This window comes from Lissotriton helveticus, chromosome 5_1, assembly GCF_964261635.1.
Source record: "Lissotriton helveticus chromosome 5_1, aLisHel1.1, whole genome shotgun sequence".
In the NCBI taxonomy this organism is placed as follows: domain Eukaryota; kingdom Metazoa; phylum Chordata; class Amphibia; order Caudata; family Salamandridae; genus Lissotriton; species Lissotriton helveticus.
In genome coordinates this window covers 890,605,923-890,624,440 of record NC_136065.1, presented here as the reverse complement: position 1 = coordinate 890,624,440, position 18,518 = coordinate 890,605,923, and the positions used below count along the sequence as shown (strand labels likewise).

Here is an 18,518-nt window from a genome sequence, read left to right as displayed (position 1 = left end):
AGACACCCCTCAGAAACACTAGGCCCATGCAACACTCACTACCCCTGGGCATAATGGATGAAAAGTAGGCAAAATAAGTGCAGGCCTCAGACACTGCCTCTCCTCAAAATGGCCCCTTACACCCCAAGCACATGTTGCCCGTACCAGCCAGCACTCAAGATGGCCACCACCACCACCCACATGGCCAGTCCACATCAACAGTACACCCCAAAAAACACAGAAAAACAGCCACAAATCACCACAATCCAATGCCATCCATGATGTTTACATTAAAGAGAGTGAGACCACACTACAGGCACACTCAGTCCATGCACCACTACCCCTGGGCAAAGGGCCCCACCAGCAGCCCCAAAAAAACGACAAAAAACAATAAAATCAGCACAATCCCAGCCCATCCATGGCCTCAATGGTGTTTAAATTCAAGAAGACACCCCTCAGAAACACTAGGCCCATGCAACACTCACTACCCCTGGGCATAATGGATGAAAAGTAGGCAAAATAAGTGCAGGCCTCAGACACTGCCTCTCCTCAAAATGGCCCCTTACACCCCAAGCACATGTTGCCTGTACCAGCCAGCAGCACTCAAGATGGCCACCCACCACCACCCACATGGCCAGTCCACATCAACAGTACACCCCAAAAAACACAGAAAAACAGCCAGAAATCACCACAATCCAATGCCATCCATGATGTTTACATTAAAGAGAGTGAGACCACACTACAGGCACACTCAGTCCATGCACCACTACCCCTGGGCAAAGGGCCCCACCAGCAGCCCCAAAAAAACGACAAAAAACAATAAAATCAGCACAATCCCAGCCCATCCATGGCCTCAATGGTGTTTAAATTCAAGAAGACACCCCTCAGAAACACTAGGCCCATGCAACACTCACTACCCCTGGGCATAATGGATGAAAAGTAGGCAAAATAAGTGCAGGCCTCAGACACTGCCTCTCCTCAAAATGGCCCCTTACACCCCAAGCACATGTTGCCTGTACCAGCCAGCAGCACTCAAGATGGCCACCACCACCACCCACATGGCCAGTCCACATCAACAGTACACCCCCAAAAAACAGAAAAACAGCCAGAAATTACCACAATCCAATGCCATCCATGATGTTTACATTAAAGAGAGTGAGACCACACCACAGGCACACTCAGTCCATGCACCACCACCCCTGGGCAAAAGGCCACACCAGCAGCCCCCAAAAAACGACAAAAAACAATAAAATCAGCACAATCCCAGCCCATCCATGGCCTCAATGGTGTTTAAATTCAAGAAGACACCCCTCAGAAACACTAGGCCCATGCAACACTCACTACCCCTGGGCATAATGGATGAAAAGTAGGCAAAATAAGTGCAGGCCTCAGACACTGCCTCTCCTCAAAATGGCCCCTTACACCCCAAGCACATGTTGCCTGTACCAGCCAGCAGCACTCAAGATGGCCACCCACCACCACCCACATGGCCAGTCCACATCAACAGTACACCCCAAAAAACACAGAAAAACAGCCAGAAATCACCACAATCCAATGCCATCCATGATGTTTACATTAAAGAGAGTGAGACCACACTACAGGCACACTCAGTCCATGCACCACTACCCCTGGGCAAAGGGCCCCACCAGCAGCCCCAAAAAAACGACAAAAAACAATAAAATCAGCACAATCCCAGCCCATCCATGGCCTCAATGGTGTTTAAATTCAAGAAGACACCCCTCAGAAACACTAGGCCCATGCAACACTCACTACCCCTGGGCATAATGGATGAAAAGTAGGCAAAATAAGTGCAGGCCTCAGACACTGCCTCTCCTCAAAATGGCCCCTTACACCCCAAGCACATGTTGCCTGTACCAGCCAGCAGCACTCAAGATGGCCACCACCACCACCCACATGGCCAGTCCACATCAACAGTACACCCCCAAAAAACAGAAAAACAGCCAGAAATTACCACAATCCAATGCCATCCATGATGTTTACATTAAAGAGAGTGAGACCACACCACAGGCACACTCAGTCCATGCACCACCACCCCTGGGCAAAAGGCCACACCAGCAGCCCCCAAAAAACGACAAAAAACAATAAAATCAGCACAATCCCAGCCCATCCATGGCCTCAATGGTGTTTAAATTCAACAAAACAGTTGTATCATGCACCCCTAACCAACCCTGGTCCTACTGGATACTGTGGCTACCCACAATATAATTAATTTAATGTTCTGAAAAAGTTCCAAAATTGTACTTGCAGCAACTGTAATGCCCCAAACAAACTTACTTGTGAAAGTTGATTTCTAATCCAAAAGTGATCCAAAGACAGTCAAAAAGGCCTCAAATTCAAATATCCAGCAGCACCCACAAAAAGTAATCCTTCCAGCTCCAGATCCAAATGAAAGTGACCAGGAGATGGACAAAGCACTGGGAGGAGCCTGCTGGACAGGAACAGGAAGTTGGAGACTGTGGGGCACTTCCTTCCCCCCCCCCCCCAAAAATGGACTCCTTGCAAAAAAAAGGCCATGCAAATGTCAGCCTGAGCAGTGATTCTGATAAAAATCATAATTTTCTGAAGGTTTATCCTGTTTGCTGGTGATTTTCTTGTGCAGAATTGCAAAATCTCTATTTCGCGAGTGCGAGATTGTTCCTTTCCGCCGCAACTACGTGTTCGCAATTGCGAACTCTCGCGAGGTGTGCTGTGCAAGGTGGCAAGCCGCGATTACGTATTCGCGGGCGCCAAACTCCCGCGGGATCACGCAGCAAGATCCAAAATTGAGCGGCACTCGGAAAGAAAAACAACTCGGCAAACGCTAAATGACGGAAAGTGAATGCCGTGCACCATGCCGCGCGCCGCAACCAAGCAAAAAATCCGCCGCGAGCGGATTCACGGATTTTCGACAAATTCGCGAGAGTTCGCGGATTGCGAATTTGCCGAAAATCCGAAAAATCCGCGATCGGAGCGGATTTTACGCCCATGCTTACCGTGTGGGTGTGCTGGGTGTGTTTGTTGTGGTGTCTGACCTGTGGCGTCTGCGTGTACGTTGGGCAGGAATGGGAGTGGCTGAGGTGGATGGGTCTGAAGGGGGGGGGGGCAGATGCTGCAGGATGGACATTGCTGCCGTCAGTGTTGAGTCTATACCAGCCACACGCCGATGTAGATCAGACATGGCAGATGACATGCCCTCCATGAACGACAACAACTGTGTCATGATTTTTGTTTGTCCATGGAGGACAGTCAACATGGATGTTTGACCTACTTGAATCTGCCGGAGTAGCTCCACAGACTCAGCACTGAGGGCAGCAGGGGAGACAGGGGCAGAGGCTGAGGTGCCGGGAACAATGGAGACACGGGGGCTAGCACGGACCCTAGGGACCCTAACAACTGGGAGGGTGGAGATGGTACTGGATGAGGAGGGGACAGCCAAAGATGTAGAAGATGGCATAGCTGCATATTCCCCCTCCTCCGGAGAGTCTGATTCTGAGCCGTCCGCATGGTAGGAGGTGTCGTGCCCATGAGGTCCGGCCGTCTGACTCTCCTCACCCTCTGTGCCACTGCCTTCCTCCGACTCCTCAAAGCTGGTGGCACTGTCGCTGGGTCACTCTGGCTCGTCCGCGCCTGTGTCTCCTCCAGATTGTGGTGATGATGCGGTTGGAAAGGAGAATAAGAAAAATATATCAGTCACCTGTACACATCAGACATGTCAGCTACAAATCATTTGGGCGCATTTCTAAACATGGCATGCATCATGAGTCACATGCCACTGAACTCTGCACAATGCTAAGCCTAGTAATGGGCAATTGTAAGAGACACAACGCTCAATGTATAGTAGGATACAAGTAACAGGCAAGGACACAACTTGTATGAGAGTCACAATGATGAGCCACTGCCTGACAACAGGATAGCTGATGATAAATCACTGTTCATTTGCCCACCCTGCCACCCAAATCCAGACCTGGTCATGTTTGAATCGGTTTGACCCTGTGCCCCATGGGAAAAGTCCTGCCCGAACTGCCAAGTGATGCCATCCTGGGACCTGAAACAAGTGTTCCATCACCTCACACTGGCATCACAGCTGTCTACACCCAAACTCACATTGTGTAGCTGACCATCAATATTATTACCAAACAACCTGCAATATATTTTGTGAATATGTACACACGCACTGCCCAAAGTGAGTTTGCACAAGCTAAATTTAGTATACATGGACAGTGTGCACCTGTAGCTAACACATGAGAATTAGAAAGTTTACCATGGACAAAGGCCACTGAGGCTGATTCGTGCAGAAAAACATGTTGAGACTCCTGATCAGTGCCAAAATATGAAGAATGGCAGACACAGTGCACCGGTGGTGCAACAGGTAAGGTACCAACAGGTGTCACAGACCTCCCTCCAACATGATGATGTGCCAAGGAATATGCATACTGAGACATAGCACCATAGGAGTACATGTGAAAAACAATACATAACCAAAGCGCTGGACAAATGTGGAGTAGGGCAAGGCATGTAAACTAGCACCTGCTGAATATGGGCCATTCTAATGCCAATGCATTAAGTGCCTGTCTGACCACACCACCCCAACTGTGGGAGTGTTATCATGCCTCGGAGCACTGCAGGTAGCATGTGACACACATGATAACAAACAGACATGTACCTACCCCCTTCTTGCTGCTACCCCTCCTGCAACTGCCTATGGAGGTCTGGGAACACCACTTACAGGACCCGGAGCATGTGGGTGGTTAGGGGGCGGGTGCCACGATGCTTGCGTGGAGCTTCAAGCTTGAGTTGGACCCTGGTGATGCGGCGGGTCCAGCACCGGATGTCCTGCCACCTCTTCCTGATGTTACAGAGCCTCTTGCGAGGCCCCCCTCACTCCTGACAGCCCTGGCGATGTCCAGCCAGATGTCAGCCTTCTCATAGGCAGATACCTGTCACGAATATAAAGTGATACAACATCAGTACACCTGGTCCATGCCCCAAAGACACACACTTGCACCAAATAGACTATGACAACAGGGCATAGGATGCTGAGCAGACATGCATCATTGTCCATGTGTATGTGGCCTGTGAGCAAACAACAATGCACTACATGCCATTGAAAGGCCACAGATGCCATAAGGGGTGCAAACCACTCTTTGAGCATGGCACACACTGAGCAATATATGCTACTTCAGGGTGCACTGCAGCACGCGACATGCTATCACATACCCCACTACACCAAAGAACCCTCTTCAGACCACACATGCACACCCTGGCACAGCTCATCTGCTTGTCATTGTCAACAGTGTATACAACATCACTTAGCACATGTCATATCTTCGAAAGATGTGACACAGGCCTCATGCTAACTGTCCAAGTCATGCACACGGCGCTGCATACATGTCTCATCACATGGGTATAGCTGTGGCATACGTCATGCACCAGTCTTGCTAAACATCACCTACACTATTTGCCAGGTGACAAAGATCAATCACACTCTCCAATGTACATCACTTCAAAGCATGCTATTGTCCAACAAGCACACAGGTCATGAACAAATCCATCTACACTGAGTACATTCATCTGTCATTCGGGGGGGAACACTGCAACAGCTCAGGAAACCATTAAAAAAAAACATGCAAGGTGTGGCACAGCAGAAAGTGTGATTCACATTGCAGTTAATGTCACAGTTAGCACAATGCTGAGGAGCAGTAAACACTATTACACCACATCATTAACTGCATGTGAGATACCACACTGTACACACCGGCACTCACTCCAAACAACATAGCATCTCTTTACAATAAATACACAATGGCTGTAGTGTCACACACACAACAGGTGCACAGTCCAAGGTAGTGCACTCATCACTCACCTGCTCCTCTGCTCTCCCATACAGCTTGCTGTAGTTAGTCAGGAGGGCATCCAGCAGGGCATTGTTCTCCCCCTCACTGAATGCAGGTGCCCTCCCCATGCTCAGCAAAATGAGGGTCCAGAGGATACCGAGACAGCAGCTGTGTTGTCCACTCCAATGATGTACAGGCAAGTGCCCTCTCACAGCCACATGTTGCCTTATATCTGTGCTGCTGAGGGTATGTGAGTCCAAGGAGTACTGTGTGATAGGCCAGAATAGTTTGCATCCTATGTTTCATCCAATCCCATGACACATGAGGACATGACACACATTTGCATGGTTTAAAAACTGAGCCTGAGCTGAACAACAACTGTTGCTACATTGTATAGTTTTGCCCAACTGAATTTTCCAGAACACCTGTAGAACACTCTCAAATCTCTGTTTCCTTGACAACCAGGCTGCATTCTGCCCATTCCACTGTTCCCCTACATGTTTCCTATGTATTTTCTGGTATCCACGCACAAATACGGTGCGATTTCCGTCGCGATTGCAACTCATTCAATGGTGAAAAGACCCGTACACACGCACGTTCAATCGGGGTACGCTCTGCTCGCGTATAGCTACAATGCAATAGGGAAACGACCCGTACACACGCACGTTCAATCGGGGTATACTCTGCTCGCATATAGCTACAATGCAATAGGGAAACAACCCGTACACACGCACGTTCAATTGGGGTACGCTCTGCTCGCGTATAGCTACAATGCAATAGGGAAACGACCCGTACACACGCACGTGCAATCGGGGTACGCTCTGCTCGCTTATAGCTACAATGCAATAGGGAAACGACCCGTACAAAACGCACGTTCAATCGAGGTACGCTCTGCTCGCGTATAGCTACAATGCAATAGGGAAACGAACCGTACACACGCACGTTCAATTGGGGTACTGTGCGTTTGACATGCTCAAATGAATGCATCTGTAGGCTGCGTTCATAAGCTCATTCATGGCAACATTGGGAGAGTGATACCAGGAAATCACATGGCAGGGATGTAGGTGTAGGCTCATGTTGAGGATGTGGATGTATAGATTTGCATGGCATCCTTACATCTGCAGGCCCTAGGTGTGGCAGACGGTGATATAGCACAGGGAATGTGATATTGTGGCACAGTTGATGTGGGAAGAGCTGTTCAGACATGTAATTAATCACGGTGTACATGTGTTCCACATACATTCAACACTTCTCACCTGAGTTACATCTTGAACATATTGTGATGCACATCAACACTGGTATGGCACACCATTCAGTACAGGCATCTGTCACATGATGACAGCAACATGCCCACTGTCACAGATGTAAAATTGACGCCCAGCATGACCGTGTGTGACCACGTCATGTGTGTGCCATGTACAAAATTGTGCATGCTGTTTGTATGCTGTAGGAGCATCTATGATGGGTCTTTGCCGTGATGACAGGGTTACACATGTACGCACACCATGCCACTGGTGCAAATCATCCGCTCATATGTGTGATGGCATTATAGACCATTTGTCCCCAAACATACATATCTGCAGTCTGATAATGTCCATGTTGTAGTTGTTGCAAATGCACACCTCCAGCACAATATGTCGGATATGTGCAAATTATGGCACATGTGATGTGGGCGTGTGCATTGCTGTCAGCTGTCTGGATGTGCAGACAACCTCCTCATGCAGTTCACGTGATGTGTGTCACTGACATGATACATGGTCCTGCTCACTCAGACCAGCCCAGCAGATCATTTGTATGCATGTCATGTCCATTCCACAGACAACAGGTCTATCAGTTATCATGGAGGAGTGGCAGCCAGCTGGCACATGTGTCCTCAATGTGTTGCCCATGCCAGACTCAAAATTGATTAGATGCGTTGAAGCAGTGTTGCTTGTGCCATGTACATTGTAATTGTCTTTGTCTGACAGTTGTACACTTTTTTTCTTAATATGTTGTGCAGGGCATCCCCTCTGGCAAGGCCGTTGCCAGACTTGGATGCCATGAGGGAAAGTGATTGCATACGGCGTTACCACTTCACACAAAAGTTGATTCAGGACCTGACGGACAGGCTGGAACCACATCTCCAATCACGACACAGGTATCCAACTGCGCTGACACCCAAGGTAAAGGTGACGGCAGCACTACATTTCTTTGCCACAGGTACGTTCCAATTTACCATAGGTGATGTGGGGCGGATGTCCCAAACAATGTTCAGCAGGGATTTACGTGATGTATTGGCAGCCATGTTGGTGCACATAGATGAATTCATAACATTCCCTACTCCTGCACAGTTGACAGATGTCAAGGGGAAATTCTATGCCCTGGGACGCATGCCACATGTAATTGGTGCTATTGATGGAACACATGTTTCTCTGGTGCCACCACAGGCTCTGACGCTATCGAGCATTGCCTCAGGCGTCGCGTCCATTCTTGAATTTACCGGTGGATTTAATGAGCATTTACTCACACGGCGCGTCAGACTCCCGATTTTTTAGCTGCTTTGCAGATTTTTCGGACTTGATTTAGGAGTCACATGCAACTACGGCTGGCATCTCTTGACCATTCCTGATCCTACCTCGTTAATCATTAAGTACTGCTTGGATCGCATTAGTGATTACTGTATACATTGGCCCTTGTTGCCATGTATTTAGAGATTTGGCCGTTTTACATCGAGTAAAGGCATTAATTTATATGTCCTGATGATGATCCCATATTAACCAGGGATCGAAACGTCGTCGACAACTTACACTTGATGATTTCAAAATCTGTTTATCACGAAATCACACAAAGCGTTCTTAATTGTCTGTTTTTATTGTGAACCTATTTACAGACCGTTTGCTTTTGCCTTGCATTTATATGTTTTCTTGTTTGTATTCATCTAGTAGTTGGACACAGGCTGTGTCCTACTTGGAAATTGTTGAATACCTTTACTACATTTGAATATAACAATTATTAAATTTGTCCGGCTGGACATTTAATATAGATTCCAATCTTGGTCTATATTTATTGTTGCCTTGCTATTTGATCTGAAGTTTGGGACCACTGTCTCTTGTAATACTGCATAATCCCAAGGTCCCAGACCTATTCCTACTTTGGGTTTCCCTTGTCTTGTATAATACCACAGGCTCAGGAGCAAGCGTACCGCAACAGGAAATATTACCACTCGATAAATGCCCTGGTGGTGTGTCTTGCCAACATGCTGATCTCCCATGTTTGTGCACATTTTCCAGGATCGTGCCACGATGCATTCATCATGAGGCGTAGCAGGGTACCACAGATGATGCTGCAGCTGCGCAACCATCGGGCATGTCTTGTTGGTGGGTAAACTCTGTTACTCATGTATGTCTGTATGTCATTATTTCCTTATCTGCATCATATTACACACTCATTTCAATGATGTCAATTTGCAGGAGACGCCGGATATCCAAACATGCCGTGGCTCATGACTCCGCTACGCAACCCCAGAACAGCTGCAGACCAGCGGTACAACAATGCTCATGGGCAGACCAGGCGGGTGATAGAGCGAACATTTGGACTCCTGAAGAGCCGGTTCAGGTGCCTCGACAAGACAGGCGGAGCCCTCCAATACACCCCAGTCAAGGTGTGTAACATCTTCATGGTGTGCTGCATGCTACACAACATGGCAGTGGAGGAGGCCGTGCCACTCATCCTAGATCCTGATGAGCTGGAACATCTGCCCATGGAGGATGAAGGACTTGGCCAGGATGCCAGTGACGAGGAGGTTGAAGATGATATCCGGAGTCACCTCATCCGCAACTTCTTTTCATAATGGTGAGTCCTAGGTGCATTTTGTTCACACATGTACCATAGAGTTGAATGGGTAGCATGCTGTGTGTCCAGCTGACTGTATGCAATGTCACTTTGATGTTTGTTGTGCAGGGTCACACAGGTGCAGATGTAATGCCACACACAGACGTGCTATGTGTGAACTTGGAATGTACAAGTGTAGTACAACCTTAGTCTATTCAACATGACCATGTCTGAATGAAATTATTCTGTACTTAACCCCTTGTGTGCCTTTCATTCCCAGGTCCTGCTGCCTGATGTCCTTTGGTGTCATCTTGGTCAGCCTGCTATTGCTCATGATGATAGCAACATCAGCCAAATCAACTAACCATGCACGGACATGTGGAAATGTCAGTCTGGGTAAGGACTCATATAAGGCTTTTTTGTCTTGGTATGGTTTCAATTGTGTGGTACATGTTCATGCGCAAGTTGTTGGACCATGCATACATGCAACAACATCAGGTTTCCGATTCCATGTAGCCCACTCCCATGACAGGATAGTCACCTTATCTGACAGTCATCTGTCGTTGAGTTTTAACTCTGGTGAATGCATCAATGTGTGTAAACATTGACACTGAAACATTGCATATACCATGGTTGGACATTGTGTGGGAGATCACAACCACGGACTCTGTGGGGGATTGCAGCCTCACTGTGTGCAGCAGGATGTGTCTGGATAATCCCCTCAACTCTGTGGGCTAGTACACTTTGCTTTCCCAAAAACCATGTCGTGTAGGTGTGGGCCGGTGTATGTCCCTCATGTTAAGACAACTGTCGTGTGAGTCTGTTTGCATGGATGCATTGCCCCTTGTGCCAGTATGTCATGTCACTGGCATGTCATTACCTCAGTGCAGGTTGAGAATACTGCTACGCTTGCTTTCAGAGCGAGTTGAAGTTCACTTTCCATTCCCATGATGCCAGGTATGTTGGGCTGATGACATTAGAATGGTCGGCTGAATCACATGTAAAATATTCCGTGGCACCAGTGGAGCGAGGTTAATCACATGATTCTCCAGTCCCGTGCAGCATCTCATGGTGACGGTAGGGTTCTTTATGTGGCCTAGCTCCTCATTATTTGCTGTTGACTTAATTTCCACCTGCTTGTCATGTTTAGCACAGTGAGGCTCATTTGCAAGAGCAACAGACTGCCTCCAGAGGGGCTTCATTGGATTTAGGTCATTAGCTTCCTCATCATATGAGATGCTTACAGCTGTTGTGGGTGATGTCAAGTTTGCCTTCATGGCCCTTACGGATACACAGGGCCAAATACAGATATTTAACTTTGCGTAAGTAGCACTGCCATACATTTTGATTTGTTGTTTTGGGACACATCATCATACACTGTGACTTAGTTTTTGTCAACATGGATCTCATTGCATAGTAGCAGACTTGTGAGCGTTACACAAGATTCTAATAGGTGACAGACTGGACTATATTTTATGTGTCTGTGTACATGCATCTGATCTTATGTCATAGCATTATCTGTGATCTCAAATAGGGTACAGTGGTTACACTTCACAGGTGTGACTGGTACAGTGTATCTCATGAGGTATTTGTAGAATCAGTGACTTAAGAATGCAATCCTAATGCTTGTTTGCGTCTGTTTCAGATCTCCCTCCCTGCAGTTCCAATCCTCTCCTTCCCTCGCCTGATCACCCTTTTGTGTCTGTCATTTGTACTCAGACCAAGGGGCTATTTGGAGGTGGAACCCTTTCAGCATCGCACCACTCTGATGATCAAAGGTACGGACAGTCCCTGGCAGTCGAGTGGAGAATCTTTCTGCAGCATTACAGGTGACGTCATTGCATGACTGTTATTGTGTTCAGGGAAATGCCACTGGCCATGTACATTGGATAATGCTGCATGGCCTCCCAAGGAACTTCATCATGTTGTGTATGACGTGTGATTTCCACAGAACATTGTGCCTCCTTGCTGTCAATGCACATGTCTTTCTAATGTGCATGTATTCAATATGGCCTAATGTAAATTAATTGTTCATATGTGGATACGTGTACAGTGACAACATGCATGGTGTTGGTAAAGACAAAAGTTCAATATTGTGCGTGAGGTAGATGGCTGTGTAAGTGCTGTTTTACCTTGCTACCCACTACGTGCAGACTACACCTGCTGATGCTGTGTGCCCTGTGCCCCACTTGGCCCTAAGGGGCCTGATCCTGTGACCGTGATATTTGGTGATTACTCTGCCATTTTGCTTGCAGTGACCCTGAGTCACCCAGACACATCCACAGCCACAATGCAGCACCGAGTGGCCAGATCCTGGACCCCACACGCCTACAGGATACTCCTCCTTCCATCCATTTGTAGAGCATGCTCCAGCCAGCCTACACACAGAGAACACCAGACATTCATCCACCTGGTATCACGATACCTCAAACTCACCCATAACAGCTTCTCTGCCTGTGTGTGCAACACATACTGGCAAGACTATGCTGCCCTACATGACAGTGTGTCTACGTACAACCAGGTCTTGTGCCTCGTACAGCACACACACACCTTCCAGCAGCACAATATTGTACTGTGTTACCTTGTCAACACCACAGCAGCACACCTCGCCTTCCATACAGTAACGTGGCAGAACACCACTTTAACATGGCCATCACAGACAGTCAAATAGCCACCAGGAACTCACACCAAAACCACGTCTCTTGGGTGTGGTGTGATGTGGCCGGTCTGGTGAAGAGATTTCTCAGACGTGGCAAGGCGTTCTGGATGCGTTGCACCCGTCACATGAGTTTGGTTGTTTAGCTGCATAGGGGGCGGTCACGTGATCAGGTGAGCTTGTAGAGAGTGCAACAGGTCATTGCCCACAGTTTGTCCTGCCACCCTTGGCCTGTGCACCATTCATCACATCCACAGTATAGCTGCATGCTGATGATTGTTCTCATACATCAGGATACAGATGTTGGTACTCCCTACGTGGACACCTACATTTTAACCCTGATCTATACACCTACAAGTGACTCTCCTGTGCCTGTCTGTAATTGCAGTATTTCAAGCCAAACCCCCCTACAGCATTTAGTAACCATCACGGGTGTGTATTGCCATCCATGTATCTAGTTATTTGAAAATGTTGACCTATGTGTGTCCTCAACCGGACTCAGATCCAAGTGTGTGGATGGCTGCAGTTTGTTAAATACTCTAGCATTTCATACATTTCCACACACATATGTTTTAGACTCTGGGTACAAGATTACTACACCAATGTGTATGATGTTTCCTAGATTTATTTGGTGATTTTGTGCAGGAAAGGTGAGTAGGTGCTGTACAAAAATGGGGGAATCCAAAGTTCACAGCTGGAGATGAGATGCTTTACAGTTTCAGTCAACAGAGTCCAGGCCACAGTGCTTGGCATCATTGGGCAGACTGTGACCAGCAAGTCCATGTGGGAGAGTCAAATAGGTGATGCTGTTGCACCCAAGGGCAATATGCCAGGCCAGGTGTCCTGGGAGTTGTGCATGGCCCATTGCCACTCAACGTCTTCGCCGTGGACGACCCACCTTCCTTAGGGGACCCTCACATGCAGGCCTTGACGATGCATGGGCCGCTCTGTCAGACTGTTCCTCCTCCTCCTCCCTCCCTGTGGCTGGAGTAGAACTTTGCTTTGACGTTTGTGGCCTGGTGACACAGGGAGGGTGCTGCATGTTGGCAGACATCTGATGGAGAGATTGGCTTATATCCCGATGCACCGTCAAGAGCTCAGCCAGTGTTACCTCCACCCGTCCATGATGTCGTTCTTGCCTGGCATGTTGCTTAGCCTGCTGTTGTTTCAGTTCGTTGAGGGCCTCCACTACCTGGCTGACCTCCTTGGTGTCCCGCCGGTATGCCTCCAGGATGGTACTCAGTTGAGACATACCGGTGCCTGCAGCTACCTGGCCAGAATCTCGCTTGCGCCACTCACACCACCCTGACCCACATGAGCACGGCCTGCGCTTGTGGGCACATCGGATCAACGGGACCCCCGAGTGTTGGCAGGGTGGATGTTATCTGCCACCTCCAGGGTGCCCGCCGAAGGGTGTCCCTCATTTTCAGACTGGCTCTCTGGTGGATTATGGGCAGGGCTCTGACCTGTCTGCTGGGATGTGGTGGGAATGGGTCTGGTGGTTGGCACAGATGTATCTGATCCAGTTGCTGCAGGGGTTTGGGATCCAGAGGGGCCAGGTTGGTTGGGGTCATCCACGGTGTGTTGTCAGGCGTCGCTGTCGGTGGGGTCAGGGTCCTGCTGAGCCTGGGACTGGGATTCTTCTTCCCCCTTGTTGGGGGTGGTTTCCACACGTTGCCCTGTGGGTGTGAGAGACAGACACTGTTAATGCACTATCATGACACATCTTATTTTGTTCTCCATTGTCAGAATCACAGTTCAACCTGCTTTATATTGTTGTCATTGTTCACTTGTGTATGTGTCAGTAGTGGGATCCAATTAACATGTGCTCAGGGGTATTAGCCATGTTCCATTTTCTTGACAATGACTGACACAGCCATTGCTGTGGCTTGTGTTGCCGGCACGACACAGATACAGCAGTGCTCTGTTTGATGCAATATTCACAATACAGTGTCAATCCTTATGCCAGCGTCAAGCATGCACAGGGTTTAGATGCAGCATGGTAATGTAAGAGACAGAGCAGAATTGTTCTGATTCAATTCAGCTACTTTTGATAGGTGTTGCTGTTCCATGATGGCCAAACGATGCCAACCCCCCTGGACCTGTACACCCACTTCTAGCTCATGGCTTTAGAACGTGGCACTTCTCCAAGACGCATCACCTTGTCAATACCCATGTCCATGGTGCAACTTTAGTGCATCCACAACGTTCATGAGATGGGTCAAGTGCATTGTGTGAGAGGTACAATGGAATTGAGAATCAGCACTGTGCATGTTAAATTTGGATGTGTAATCATATCAGTGATTGTTTTATTGTTACATGACAATTGTGACAGTGATGCACTCCATTGCCTGTCCCCAGGGGATAAGTTACTGTAAGGGGTGTGTGTGACAGGCCATGCTAGTTGTTTGAGTGTGATTTGCAAGCGTCCATCCTTCGTGGTTAGGCTGTGCCCCCATGAAGCATGCTGCCATGATCGTGGTTGTGGGTTCCTGCACAGGATGTCTGACCTCGTCCTGGTGTTTGTGTTTGCACTGGTCACAGGAGGGCCTTGTGCTGCCTACACCAGGGCCCATTGTCTGCTATCTTGTGCATAATTTCACACTCCCTGTGCATTGGGCATGGTGCTTGGGTGTGTACCTTGGACATATGGGATGAGGGCAGCCTCCTACCCTACACCTTCCACACAATCACCCTCCCACTTACAACTACCTCCATACCGTTGGGCACTGCTGGTACTCATGGCCACCCACTCCCATACTGTTGGGCACTGCTGGGACTCATGGCCACCCACCCCCATATCGTTGGGCCCTGCTGGGACTCATGGGCACCCACCCCATACTGTTGGGCACTGCTTGGACTCATGGCCACCCACCCCCATACTGTTGGGCACTGCTGGGACTCATGGCCACCCACCCCCATACCGTTGGGCACTGCTGGGACTCATGGCCACCCACCCCCATACCATTGGGCACTGCTGGGACTCATATCCACCCCACCCCATACTTTCGGGCACTGCTGGGACTCATGGCCACCCAGCCCCATACCGTTGGGCACTGCTGGGACTCATGGCCACCCACCCCCATACCGTTGGGCACTGCTGAGACTCATGGCCACCCACCCCCATACTGTTGGGCACTGCTGAGACTCATGGCCACCCACCCCCATACTATTGGGCACTGCTGGGACTCATGGCCACCCACCCCCATACCATTGGGGACTGCTGGGACTCATGGCCACCCACCCCCATACTGTTGGGCACTGCTGGGACTCATGGCCACCCACCCCCATACTGTTGGGCACTGCTGGGACTCATGGCCACCCATCCCCATACCGTTGGGCACTGCTGGGAATCATATCCATCCCACCCCCATACTGTTGGGCACTTGTGGGTGTCCCTCCATATTACATAAGTTGTTTGTATACTCACCAGGCTCCACAGCTCCTTCGATTCTGCGAACTCCCACCGGTGGTAGCAGGGCCATGACTTTCTCCTCCCAGGGATGGTATTGTGGAGGTAGTCCTGGTCCATCTTCTTCTTGACCATCCTCCGCAGATCATACCACCTGACCTGACATTCCTGCCTGGTGCGCTTGATGGGTGCAACAGCATTGACCCGGTCTAGGATCCTCTCCCACAGGCGTGTTTTCTCAGCTATGCTGGTCTGTCTGACCAATGCGCCAAACAGCTGTGGCTCCACTCTGATGACTTCAACTGTAAGGACCTCCATCTCCGGGTTAGTGAACTTTGGATTCTTTGGTGTGGTCATGGTGTGGGGTGTATGTGATTGAGGGGGTGATGGTGTGTATGGATGGGGGTGTGTGGGTCTGATTGTGAAGGGGTGTTGTGGGTGTAGATGAGATAGGGTATATGTGTGAGGGTTAATGGGTGCAGTTGTTGATGTGCGGGCAGTGTCTTCTTTTTGCAAATAGGTGTGTTGCAAAGGGTGATGGGTTGTATGTGTGGACCCTTTTATTGGTCCATTTGTGGGTGTGGCTTATTTTGTATTAGTGGTGGGTGTGTTATATGGGGTGGGTGTTACTTGGGCCCTCTGTTTGCCTGTTTGCATGTGGCCAGGACATTGTTTCCCAATGGTGTGTACACAGGAGACATGTTTTGTGTTGTTGTGCGACTCGTTTGCGACCTCCTTGTGCTGGTTTCGGGGTTCACGTGCGCTTTATAATTGTTATGTGTGTGGGTCGTATTTGTTGGTGCGGGTGACTTATACAGGCCGTTGGGGGGTGGGGGGGTTCGTGTAGGCTTGATCGGGGTGTGTGCGGGTCATATTTGTTGGTGCGGGGGACTTATACGGGATGTTGGGGGGGTGGGGGTGTTCGTGTACGCTTGATTAAGGTGTGTGCGGGTCGTACTTGTACATGCGGGTGACTTATACGGGCTGTTGGGGGGTAGGGTGGTTCGCGTAGGCTTGATCGGGGTGAGCGCGGGTCGTATTTGTTGGCGTGGGTGACTTATACGGGCTGTTGGGGGGTGGGGGGTTCATGTGCGCTTGATTGGGGTGTGTGCGGGTCGTTTGTAGGTGCGGGTGACTTATACGGGCTGTTGTGGGGTGGGGGGGTTCGCGTAGGCTTAATCGGGGTGTGTGCAGGTCGTATTTGTTGGTGCGGGTGACTTATACGGGCCGTTGGGGGTGGGGGGGTTCGTGTACGCTTGATTGGGGTGTGTGCGGGTCGTACTTGTAGGTGCGGGTGACTTATACGGGCCGTTGGGGGGTAGGGGGGTTCGCATAGGCTTGATCGGGGTGTGTGCGGGTCGTATTTGTTGGTGCAGGTGACTTATATGGGCCGTTGGGGGGTGGGGCTGTTCATATACGCTTGATTGAGGTGTGTGCGGGTCGTACTGTAGGTGCGGGTGACTTATACGGGCCGTTGGGGATTAGGGGGGGTTCGCGTAGGATTGATCGGGGTTTGTGCAGGTCGTATTTGTTGGTGTGGGTGACTTATACGGGCCGTTGGGGGGTGGGGGTGTTCGTGTACGCTTGATTGAGGTGTGTGCGGGTCCTACTTGTAGGTCCCGGTGACTTATACGGGCCGTTGGGGGTCGGGGGGGTTTGCGTAGGCTTGATCGGGGTGTTTGCGGGTCGTATTTGTTGGTGTGGGTGACTTATACGGGCCATTGGGGGGTGGGGGGTTCGTTTACGCTTGATTGGGGTGTGTGCAGGTCGTACTTGTAGGTGCGGGTGACTTATAATGGCCGTTGGGGGGTAGGGGGGGTTCGCCTAGGCTTAATCGGGGTGTGTGCAGGTCGTATTTGTTGGTGCGGGTGACTTATACGGGCCGTTGGGGGTGGGGGGGTTCGTGTACGCTTGATTGGGGTGTGTGCGTGTCGTACTTGTAGGTGCGGGTGACTTATACGGGCCGTTGGGAGGTGGGGGGGTTCGCGTCCGCTTGATCGAGGGGTAAACGGTTCGTATATGTTGATGCGGCTTGCTGAAACGCGATATTTTCCATACGAATCATTCTTCATACGCGACTACTTTGGTCCGTACAAATCGCGTACTGGGTTGCCGCAGTGCATCGTACTTGAATGTCTGTACGGCAGGTTTACAAATCGTACGGTTTGATTTCCGATGCTTATTCGTACGCGTCTTCGACTGCGGTTCATACGGATCGCTGATAATCGTACGGAGAAAGATGGAAATGGATTGTACTTCGCAGTTCGGAGGGAATTTTTCCATTCGTACGGATTCGGCAACGAATACGATTCGTACGGCAGAATTTTTTCCAGGATCGGAATCGACCTCTATGTGTCTTTTGAATGTAATTTCCTTTTATGTACTTCTCTTTTCTTATTATTCTTTTTCGTTGTTGAGGCATTCTTTCCTCTTTCCTCAATGTGCACACTGCTTGTAGGCTTTGAAAGTTTTTTAATAAATTATTTTGTTCTCTTACCTGAAGACTTCTTCTTTTTCCCCACATGTTGTTGGTCATCCAATACTTGTTGTTGAATTTTCTTCAAATAATAGTCCTATTTCCGTTCTTTTTTCTTTTCTGTTTTTTTTAGTCATGAGGAGTATATTTTAATGATGATAAATATTATCTGTAAAAAATACATATATATAAAATTATTACATTATGTACATTTGACTGTCCCACTGCTTGTCTGGAAGATTAACTCTTTCTTCTAATACATACACAGTGAACAGGTTCTCAGACTGCTAGTAGTTGATAGCAAGATAAGTTGGGAAGCGCTTATGTATAAGTAGTCTAGAAGAGGTTAGG

At 49.1% G+C, this 18,518-nt stretch overlaps 1 long non-coding RNA gene across 1 annotated transcript in view; it reads right to left on the bottom strand.

Moving 5' to 3' along the window:
- Positions 1 to 18,251, bottom strand: part of LOC144753438 (uncharacterized) — a 128,340-nt gene extending 110,089 nt beyond the window's left edge. Inside the window, exon 1 of the long non-coding RNA XR_013594360.1 lies at positions 18,189 to 18,251. This is a non-coding gene — a long non-coding RNA (uncharacterized LOC144753438). The remainder of the gene's footprint in view (positions 1 to 18,188) is intronic.
- Positions 18,252 to 18,518: the final 267 nt, after the last annotated feature.